This window comes from Propithecus coquereli, unplaced genomic scaffold (assembly GCF_000956105.1).
Source record: "Propithecus coquereli isolate 6110/MARCELLA unplaced genomic scaffold, Pcoq_1.0 Scaffold53, whole genome shotgun sequence".
Taxonomy (NCBI): Eukaryota; Metazoa; Chordata; class Mammalia; order Primates; family Indriidae; genus Propithecus; species Propithecus coquereli.
In genome coordinates, this window is record NW_012151174.1 from 4136301 (window position 1) to 4146363 (window position 10063).

The following is a 10063-nucleotide window of genomic DNA, read 5'->3' on the forward strand; positions in this document are numbered from 1 at the left end:
GTGATAATTACTGTGACGGGGTGTCCAAGAGTATGGTACAGAGTTTAAAACCACAGGATTACAGGGTAGGAAGCCTGCAATGGTTTACCAAGGCTTTATTTGTGTGCCTGCTGACTGTTAAGATTAAAGGGCATATGTAGTTAGTATTTCTTCCAGTTAAAATAAAAACAAAACAAGGTTCCTTTCAATACCCAAAGCACTGAAGTTGTGTTAGTTGGTTAGGATAAAGATGATCAAAATACCGAGAATCGCATAGCTGACCCCTGAGGTCACACTGCCAAGAAGCAAAAGGAAAGACATTAAAATGTGACTTGATCGATCACACTCTGGGTTTCATTTTTCTCCTGAGTGGTACAGAAGAGACAAAGCTGAATCTCTTGGTGCCTATGGGAGAGATGCAATGCGCTGTATAACATTAAAGGAACACACTCATATCATTGCGATTTGTGAGCGGTTTCGGGAGGAAAATTTATTTTGGTCCTGCTGAGATCATCGAGTGCATGAGAGGAGAGAGAAAGAGTAAAAGTGAGCAATGAACAGCTCAGGAAAGTTTCCCAAGGATTTCTTCTTTATAGATAATCAATTTGAGGGGGAGGGAGGTCAATCTCACTGTGGCTGAATTCCCTGAACACATTTATTCCCAAATTACTCAGAATGCTTCTGGGCTGCGGTCCCTACCAAATGGGCCATCGGAGACTGCTGAGAAAGACGAGCTGATTCCAATATTAGCCGGAGTGGCAGGTGATTAGCAAGGTAAACAGGCTCAAGGAGTGATGTATTGTACAATGCATCCTACATCAGCTATAAACGATTTCTGGAATGGACGTGCCGCTGTTTCCTTTCGCTATCTCCAGGCTAAGAGTTTCCAGTATTTATGCACATATTGCTTCTGTCAGACATCTACCCGCAGATAATGCCACCTACTATTTATGGAACACGTTGGCACTTCCATTTATCTCATTTCATCTTCGGCACCATTGCCCGAGGTCGATTTTATGCCCATTTAATAAACGAGCAGAGTGAGCCTCTGAGAGATTTGGAAAGCTGAGACACAGAAGTAGTAAACCTTAGAGCCAGGAGTCAAGCCCGAGGCTCCTGAAGCCCAAGTTTATGCACTTTCAACCTGGTCAAAAGCCGCCGTCATGTTTGCTGTTTATTGCTTTCCTGTCTCTGTTGACTTCCTGCTAGGAAATATGCAGCAGGTAGGTGCCGTCAGCTACACAGTGACTCCTGCTCAGAAGAGGATTTCCTACTGCTCAGCCATAAACAAGGATGGAAGTCGCAGCAGCTTGGACGAAACTGGAGGTCATTATCCTGAGTGAGGTGACTCAGGAACAGAAAATCAGATACCGTGTGTTCTCACCCATACGTGGGAGCTGAACTACGGGCTCATGGTCCTACAGAGAGGAATGATAGTAAAGCTTCCAAGGTGGGAGGGAGGGAGGGTGAGGAATGAAAAGTTACCCACTGGGTACAATGTACACATCCAGGTGACAGGTGCGCTACAAGCCCAGACCTCACTGCTGTGCAACACACCCATGTAACAACACTGCACTTGTACCCCCTAAATATATTGAAATTTTAAAAAGGAAAAGAAACGTGCTCTAGTAAAATATTCTTGATGTTAGCTTTAACAAAAAGGATTTCCATCTTACATTGTAAAAATTATACGAGAAATGCCAGGATAGAATGCATTTGTGAGATGCATAAAACTTGGGAAAACGGGAACCAAGGAACGGGTTTTCTTATGCTGTTCTTTCTTTAGCAGAATCAGGAAAATAGCTCATTAATAACTTCCTTCCCAGTGATCATCCCAGAGCAGAGCCGTCCTTCGCCCGGTGGCACAGAGCAGTCCCCGGCTCGGGTCGAGCAGCTGCCTGCACAGAATCCTGCCGAGTCTCCTGAGTCTGCCCAGAGGCTCCTGACTCCTGTCTCGGGCAGAATTTCCACTCAGAAAGGACTGCGGGGCTGCAGTTTTATCTGGAAGAGGGAATGGGCTCTCCAGCGTTACAGCGCTTGGAAAAGGCATCATTGTCTGCGGCAGAAAGAAGGGCTGGGAGCCCCCACGTCTCCTCCCCGGAGGACCTCAGCTCCCCTCTCTGCCCCCTCCTCCTCTGCTGCTTCCTGTCCTCCACTCCAGACCTGACCTGCTTTTCTTGCTCAGCTGTTTACATTCCCAGACTTGTTAAGACCTTGAGAGAAAACAAGGTCAGAGAGCAGGTGGCGGCTCCCGGCCCCCAGCCCTGGCTTCTGTTCTTTCTGGCAAACAGGCGGCTCAGCCTGCAGTGACTGACAAGGCCTGAGGAAGGGTCAGCCACTCCCGTTGCTCCTTCCGCTCCGTAGGGCTACGTTAGTCTTGATTATCACTACCTGCCTGTTTGATTATCAGACAGTTGTTCGCACAGACTGAGAACCTGAGACTGTCCTCCCAACTCAATGTGTCAAAAGACCGAACTGTTGTCTCTTACGGCAGCCGCCACCCCACCCTCTTCTGTCTTTCGCTCGCACCTGCGGTGGTTCACGTGTCCCCTCCAGCACACGCAGGACAGGGCTGCGCGTGGGGCTCTGCAGCCAGCCCGCCCGCACCTCGAGCAGCTGCGTGGCCTTGGCCGACCTCTGACTCCTTCGGGCCTCAGTGACCCTGTCTGTCAAATGGGAGATGTTAATAATTCCCATGTTACAGAGTCGTTGTGAGGATGACGCAAGGGAATCCCTGTAAGATACTAGCGCAGTACCTGCATGTGCACATACTGATAGAGGCCACTGCTAGCGTTATTCCCACAAGATTTTTTCTAAATTCTCTGCCTACAGAGCCTGAGAGTCACAGCGCTCAGATTTTAACGTTCCAGAATAACTGGTGTCTTCTATGAAGAGTTCGATGCGCGTGAGCTAGTTTCCGAGGAGATGGTGCTTTCGGCTGGGACCCCCAGAGACGCACTCTCCTCCGGGCCCAGCTCACACACAGAACAACGACTTTAGTTCTGTCAAGATCTCCCAGCCCTGGGAAAGTCAATCTTTCGCCCGCTTTGACCCCTGAAATCCCTTTAGATGAGGACAAGGTCCTTCATCTCCTAATTAAAGATAATGTTTCGATTGCGAAACTTTCCTCTCTCTGCCCAGCACTGGAACACGGTGATTTTGCGTCCTTCTGAGCAATGACCGCGCCCCTTTGCCGTCCGCCGGCCATTCATCTCTGGAGACAGGAGCTTTCGTCCGCAGCGTTGCCTCCAGCCACCTCGGTTTCTTGTCGCACATGGTGACGGATGGAGGCTGAGGCCTGGGCCTCCGTGGGATCGTTGCGCCATGTCGTCCATTTATCCACTCGTTCCTGTTCATTCACCAAACATTTGTTACGTGTGACCGCCAGGCGCCAGAGTAGCAGGAAATGATTAATGAGACACGGTCTCTGCCCTCTAAAAACTCTCATTTGTAATATGAATATTATAAAACAGAATGTTAGAAATCAGTCTCTGCCCTCTAAAACTCCCATTTGTAATATGAATATTATAAAACAGAATGTTAGAAATCTAAAATTATCTTCTTCTTTACAAAATAGTCATCCATTCTTTCTAACACAAATTATTAAATTCTACACTGTGCCAGGCACTAAGGCTCCAAAATGAACAGACCCTGCCAGGTGCGAGGTCTAGGGGGAGGCTGATGCTCAAGGAGCCATGCTTGCACAGGGGGAGAAAATGCGGTCTCTGGCTACGAAGGTCAAACAGCCTTCCCCAGAGTAGTGATATCTGGGCTAAAGTGGGTGCTTTTTTAGGGAGACGCCAGAGAAGGCGTATGCTTAGGAGAAGTCACAGCATGTGCAAAGGCACCAAGGCTGGAAATAGCTTGGCACATGGAGCCGGACTCAGTCTGGAAGGGCTGGAGTCCAGGACGCACGTGGAAATAGAACATTCTTAAAAGTCGAGGAGAGACAGACATAAAAGGACCATGTTCCAAGCTCAGGCTTGTACCCCCGTCCTCTAGACAGTGAGGAACACCGGAAGCATTTCAAAGCAACCGATTGGCATGATTAGATTTCTACATGAGGGCGATCCCTGGGATGGGGAATAGTTTTGAGGAGGACAAAGAAGATAATGAATTCCTCTTTCCAGTAAGACGCTCTTGGCATACGCAAGGAAGGGATGCCTGTGTCTTGTAGCACTGGCCCTGCCCGAAAGCCGGGAGGCCCTACGTGAAACCAGGAAGGAAGCAAAGCGGGTTTTTGCCACCCTTCCCTGGGCCTCATTTCCCCACAGACATCCTCCGGTGACACTGTGATGCCCAAACTGGCTGAGCGGCATGGAGAAAAAACGGTGTCTCATCTTTTTAAACAGGAGTGTAACGTGGCAGTAAATAGTTTACCCTTCAAATACTTTTTGCAGTGAGGGGAGAGTCGATAACTCTCTCAATGAGAACGTCATGTTCTCCTTCCTGTCCGCCGAGTGCCTGTGTTAGGTTCCGTGCATGCTGAAAGGTGAGGGGCGTCCCGAGGGACGAGGCAGGAACTACGGTTTGTTTACGCACAGCCCCTGGAGTCAGCATGATGCGGCCGGCGGCATCTCTCGTGAATTCCGTTTTAATTAATAAAATCTAAGCAAAGGCAACGGCATTACCAATGCAAACAATTGCCTGTCGGTTCCTTTATTGTGCGTATGGAGCAGGTGCGTGTTTGTTATGTCTTTTATTACATGTATTTAAAGTGTACAACACGATGGTTTGATACACACAGTGAGATGATCACTACTCCTGGGTGGAGTTCAGAAGCACTCAGGGGAAGGAAATGTGTATTTGCATCCTTTGAGAAGACAGCATTTGGCAATAATTATGCTTATTCCTTTAGCTCGAAACTCTCCCGAGCCTATTTTTAGCTACAGAAGGACTGGTGTGATTCATAGGGTCTTTCCGGTCCCTTAGTGTGGCCACAGTCACGTGAAGATCTTAATAAACCAGGGGTGGATGCTGCCGTGGTCTGATCTGAGCTGCTGTTCTGAATTATCTCCTGCATCTGTGTACTGTTGAGAAAATAGAGTTGGAACGTTGCCTTCTTTAGGTGGCCTCTATTAAAATGGAAATACCTGAGAATGTGTTCTCCATCCAGAGAGGTCAAGTGGCTTAAAGTCACATGGCCAGCTCGGAAAAGACTAGAACCTGGCTTGATTTCTGACTTCTTATCCATCCACACACTTTCTGTTACCTGATTGTAGTAATCTCAGATAGAAGCCTGAAGAGGAAGATGTTTCAAGACTCAACATTGTATAAAATTGTTCAAATATTTATTGAGCGCTTCACTGAATGCTAAACGCCATCGGACGTGGTCCTTACTCTCACGGACCTTAAAACTCAACTGCAATGTGTCAACAGCGTGAATAGAATTCTCCATCGGAGAAGTTATGCCTAGTTGGAAACCACCTACTCCTCACGGATAACCTGGGAGGCTCGTTCAGCTGCCGAGGCTCAGTCTCCTTATTCATAAAAGCAAAACAAAAAAGATGGAATAAACCCGTCCTTGTCAACTTTTCAGGATGTTTGCACGGTTTAGATCAAGCAAATTATAATCCATGAACTGGATCTGCCCCACTACCTGTTTTTGTAAATGAAGTTTTATCGGAACACAGCCACACTCATTTGTGCATGTGTTGTCTGTGGTCAAGTACCCGCCACCAAGACCATGTGGCCTGCGGAGCATAAAGTCCTGACTATCTGGTCCTTTACAGAAAAAGTTCTCCAAGCCCTGGTTTAGATGCTTGTTGCATATGTGCTGGAATTTGCAACGGGGGACATATATTTTATAGCTTGTGCAGGACAGACATCAGGGTGGGCAGAGGAGCAGCCCTGCTGCAGTTTGGGACGCCTAGAACACTGACCTTTGATTCACCCGGTTGCATGGTAAACGCCCAAAATGTGTTAGTGCTGTCGCCCTCCACCTACCTGGTGAGTCTCTTGCACCCCTTATTGCCAGGGAGTATCTAGAGCACTGAGAGGGACCAGGAAGGCATCAAATATAAATAATAAATAATCAGAAATGTAAAAGCAAACTTGAGAGCAGTGGAGTGGGAGCGTCTCAGAATCCGACGCAGCCCCCCCAGCAGGCCGTGCGTCTCGCAGGCACGGGGGACCAGCGGGGCAAAGACTGCAGACTGGCACAAGCTGCTAAGTCGCCGGCTCAGAGGAGTCATCGTGTGCATCTATGTGCAGACAAACACTTTCTTTTAAAATTGAGATATAATAAAGTGCACGATGTTAAGTTCACACTTCAGTGAATTTTATGTACATCTATACCTGAGTAGCCAGTGTCTAGCTCAAGGTGTAGACTATTTCCAGCAGCCCTGGAGTCTCCCCAGAGCCCCTATTCAGTTGATAAATTACAGAAGATACAAGATATTCTGGTATCTATCACCATAAATTACTTATGCCTGGGTTTGGACATCATATAGATAGAATCAGGCAATAGGCGCTTTTTCGTGCCTGGTTTCTTTTGCTGTGGCCTAGCCACATGAATGCAAGCTCCGTCCGTCCCTCTCGTGGCTGTGAACACAGTCAAAACAACAGAAGAAACAACAGAAATCGGGGCAGCCAAGCCACACTGCCGACCTAGACCCGGGCTATCGGTTAAAGGTAAAATCTCACCTGCGCTCTTTAGCCCGTGCAAAAATCAGCTGCATCCCAGTCTTAAGGGGTAAGCATTGTTGTGCTCCCTAATAGCTACAGGCCTTAGGGGAAGACGCTTCCTCATAATCAGGCACCTGCCCCGGCCGCACCTGCTGCAAATAACCGCGCCCTCGGCAGTCCGCCCTCCAAGGTCCCTGGGCGTTTGCTGAAGGTCAGAGCCTCCGCGCCTGCACCTCTGCGTGTGGAGAAACGTGACCAGCTTTATAAAAAACAGCTGGCAAAAGCTGCAGCGACCCACCTTGGTCAAAACCTAATGCGTTCAGCCCCTAGTACAGAATCACGGAAGCTCAAGGCACCTCCCAAGCCGCAGAGCTCAATCTTCACAGGGTACCTGGCTCTCGCAAACTGTGCTTCTTGGTACCGTCCCAGGACTCGCAGCCACGGGCCCGGAGAATGACTGGGTCTGCGGTGGCCGATGCCTGAGGCCTCTCTCCCCCACCCAGCCCTGGGCCAATCGGGAGGTAGACGAAAGAGCAGCGAGTGGACAGCCAGAACGTCACTGCTGTACGGACAACACGAACTATGTCTGCAGGTAAGCGGGCGCCTAACGCGGAACCCCGGAATGAGATGCTCGCCCATCTGTCACAGCAACGCGACATCCGGGCCCGTCCTGGGGGCCTGGAAAAGCTGGGGGATGTTCGTTCCCTGCAGGCTGCTTTCTCCCTGAGGAAGGGGGAGGAGAAAGACCCGGGTTCGTGTGTCCGATTTCTCCTCCCAAACCCACCAGTCAGAGGGAATCATTCTTCCCCCAGAGAGCAGTGAACGAGAAGGTAGAAGGAATCGAGGAGATTTATAACCAGTGCAGTTTCTGCACAGAGAAGGAAACCTCAGAGGAGAGAAGCGTGCCTCCAGCAGAAACCCAAACTGACAACCAGACTATCGGTTAACGCGTTATTCGTGATTGCTAACACTTAACAATGCTAAACCGCTCTTGTGACTAGGAATAAATATTAGCCAAAACGTTAGTCACTGATTGAAAGCCCCTTTCACTGGCCACTGAGGTTTGAAATGTATAATTTTTGCAGATGGCATTAGATGTCAGAACAACAAAATCACTTACAAAGAGGGCATCTGTATTGTAAAGGGGCCACACTCACATTCCAGATCCACTTTAAAAACAAATTTTCCTTTATGAGTGACAAGATAGTACACTGAGGCCTCACCACAGGCAGAATTCAAGGAAGCAATGTATTATTTAAATCTTTTAATCACCAACCATGATTGTCTGCTAAGATATTTCCACAAGCCATTACTGAGGGCCAGAAATAACGCTGCTGTATTGATTGACTGAGTCAAAGTCTTGCTCTGTTGGCCAGGCTGGAGTGCTGTGGTATCAGCCTAGCTCACAGCAACCTCAAACTCCTGGGCTCAAGCAGTCCTCCTGCCTCAGCCTCCTGAGTAGCTAATTTTTCTATTTTTAGTAAAGACAGGGTCTTACTCTTGGTCAGGCTGGTCTTAAACTTCTGACCTCAAGTGATCCTCCCACCTCAGTCTCCCAGAGTGCTAGGATTACAGGTGTGAGCCACCACACCTGGCCAATGCTGCTGTATTCAATCAAAATATCCTTTGGAGCATGGCACTATCTCAACAAATCTGTTCTCTTTGTCACAGTCTAACCTAAACATGTTCCAGAGACCTGTGGTCAGACAGTCCCTAGGATATCGCTTCACCTCTGGGATAATGATTTTGCAAGTGATATTTTTAAGACATGAATTACCTTTGTCCAAGAGAAATCTTAAAAAGTAACTTTTAAGAACAGAGAAGAGGGGAAAAAAATAGCAAAATTTCTAAAACGAGGCATTAATGCTCCATGGTCAAGAGACTGCCAGCTCCGGCTGGAACTCTGCACTGACCCGTTGTGTGCTTTTAGATGTCACAGTTTGGCCCCAGTGTCTTCACCAATACCATGAAGTCACACAATTAAGTCATCTTCAAATCCCTTCCAGTTCTTTGACTTGGAAGACCCAGTGAAGTTTAGTAGAGCCAGACTTAGTTTTGAGTCCTGGCTTTGCCAATTAACTAGTTGTGTGGTTTCGTGCAAGTTACTAACCTTTTCTATATCATCAGTTTGAACACCAGTGATACGGTGGACAGCTGTATTATACATTATCTGGAGATACAATGGGGTTATATGGGTATAGCATATGGAGATACAACAATACTTTTATACTGAGTTCTTCAGAAGATTAAATGAGTTATACAGTAATAATTATTTCCACTCTGATTTCCCTTTCAGTCAACACTTACTGGTTGTAAAATCGATTTTCTGCTCTGTGGATTATCTGAGGCAATTCAGTGCTTTCTATTCCTACCGCACAATGGAAATTTGTTAGTAGGGTAGTGGGAAAATGTGAAGTGCTACGGAAAAGTATAGACTTATTTGGAGAGGGGGCTCTCACTGATTCCCTAAACCTGATAAAATTGTTTTTAAATTATCTGTCGTTTTAGAGTATCCATGCCCTTATCCTTTTATTTCGTCGTGAACAATTAAATGTGAACTAGCCAGGGCATGTAAAACTGAGGGAACAGTCCCCGCCCTCAAAGAGTCACAGCCTAGAAAACTGGTGGTCGTGGCATATAATTATGAAAAGCTTTATTTATTTATTTATTTTTTTGAGACAGAGTCTCACTGTGTTGCCCAGGCTAGAGTGCTGTGGCGTCATCCTAGCTCACAGCAACCTCCAACTCCTGGGCTCAAGCGATCCTCCTGCCTCAGCCTCCCGAGTAGCTGGGACTACAGGTACACGCCACCATGCCTGGCTAATTTTTTTCTATATATTTTTAGCTGTCCGATTAATTTCTTTCTATTTTTTTAGTAGAGACGGGGGTCTCGCCCTTGCTCAGGCTGGTCTCGAACTCCTGAGCTCAAACAATCCGCCTGCCTCAGCCTCCCAGAGTGCTAGGATTACAGGCGTGAGCCACCGTAAAAAGCTTTATTTTTTTATTCAAAGACTTGAAATTGTATTAAACTTTAACAGCACAATCGTCCTGTCTATGGGAAGGATGCACCAGGGAGTTTGAACTAAATGACATCAAGATTCCTTCTAACTTTAAATTCTGATTCTATAATTCTGCCTACAGACCAAATACCAAAAATTATTCTCAAAGCCTGGAGTAGAGTAAACTAATCCTAGAAGTCACTAATAGGCTTTCCTGGAGGCTGCGGCTGGAAGGATGCATCTCATTAGCTCTTCTGGGGCAGGAGGGAGAGAGAGATTCTGTAATGTGCGACAGGCTTCCGAGGGAGACGGTCTTCGTTCGCGGGTACCGCTTACTGGTTGGCCTTTGAGGGTTGTGAGGATACACTGAACGGGTCCTGCAGCAATTTTCTCCCTGACCTGTTTGTCAATCACAAACTTCCAGGACTTCCTGAATGGCAAACTTGATAGTTCTCACC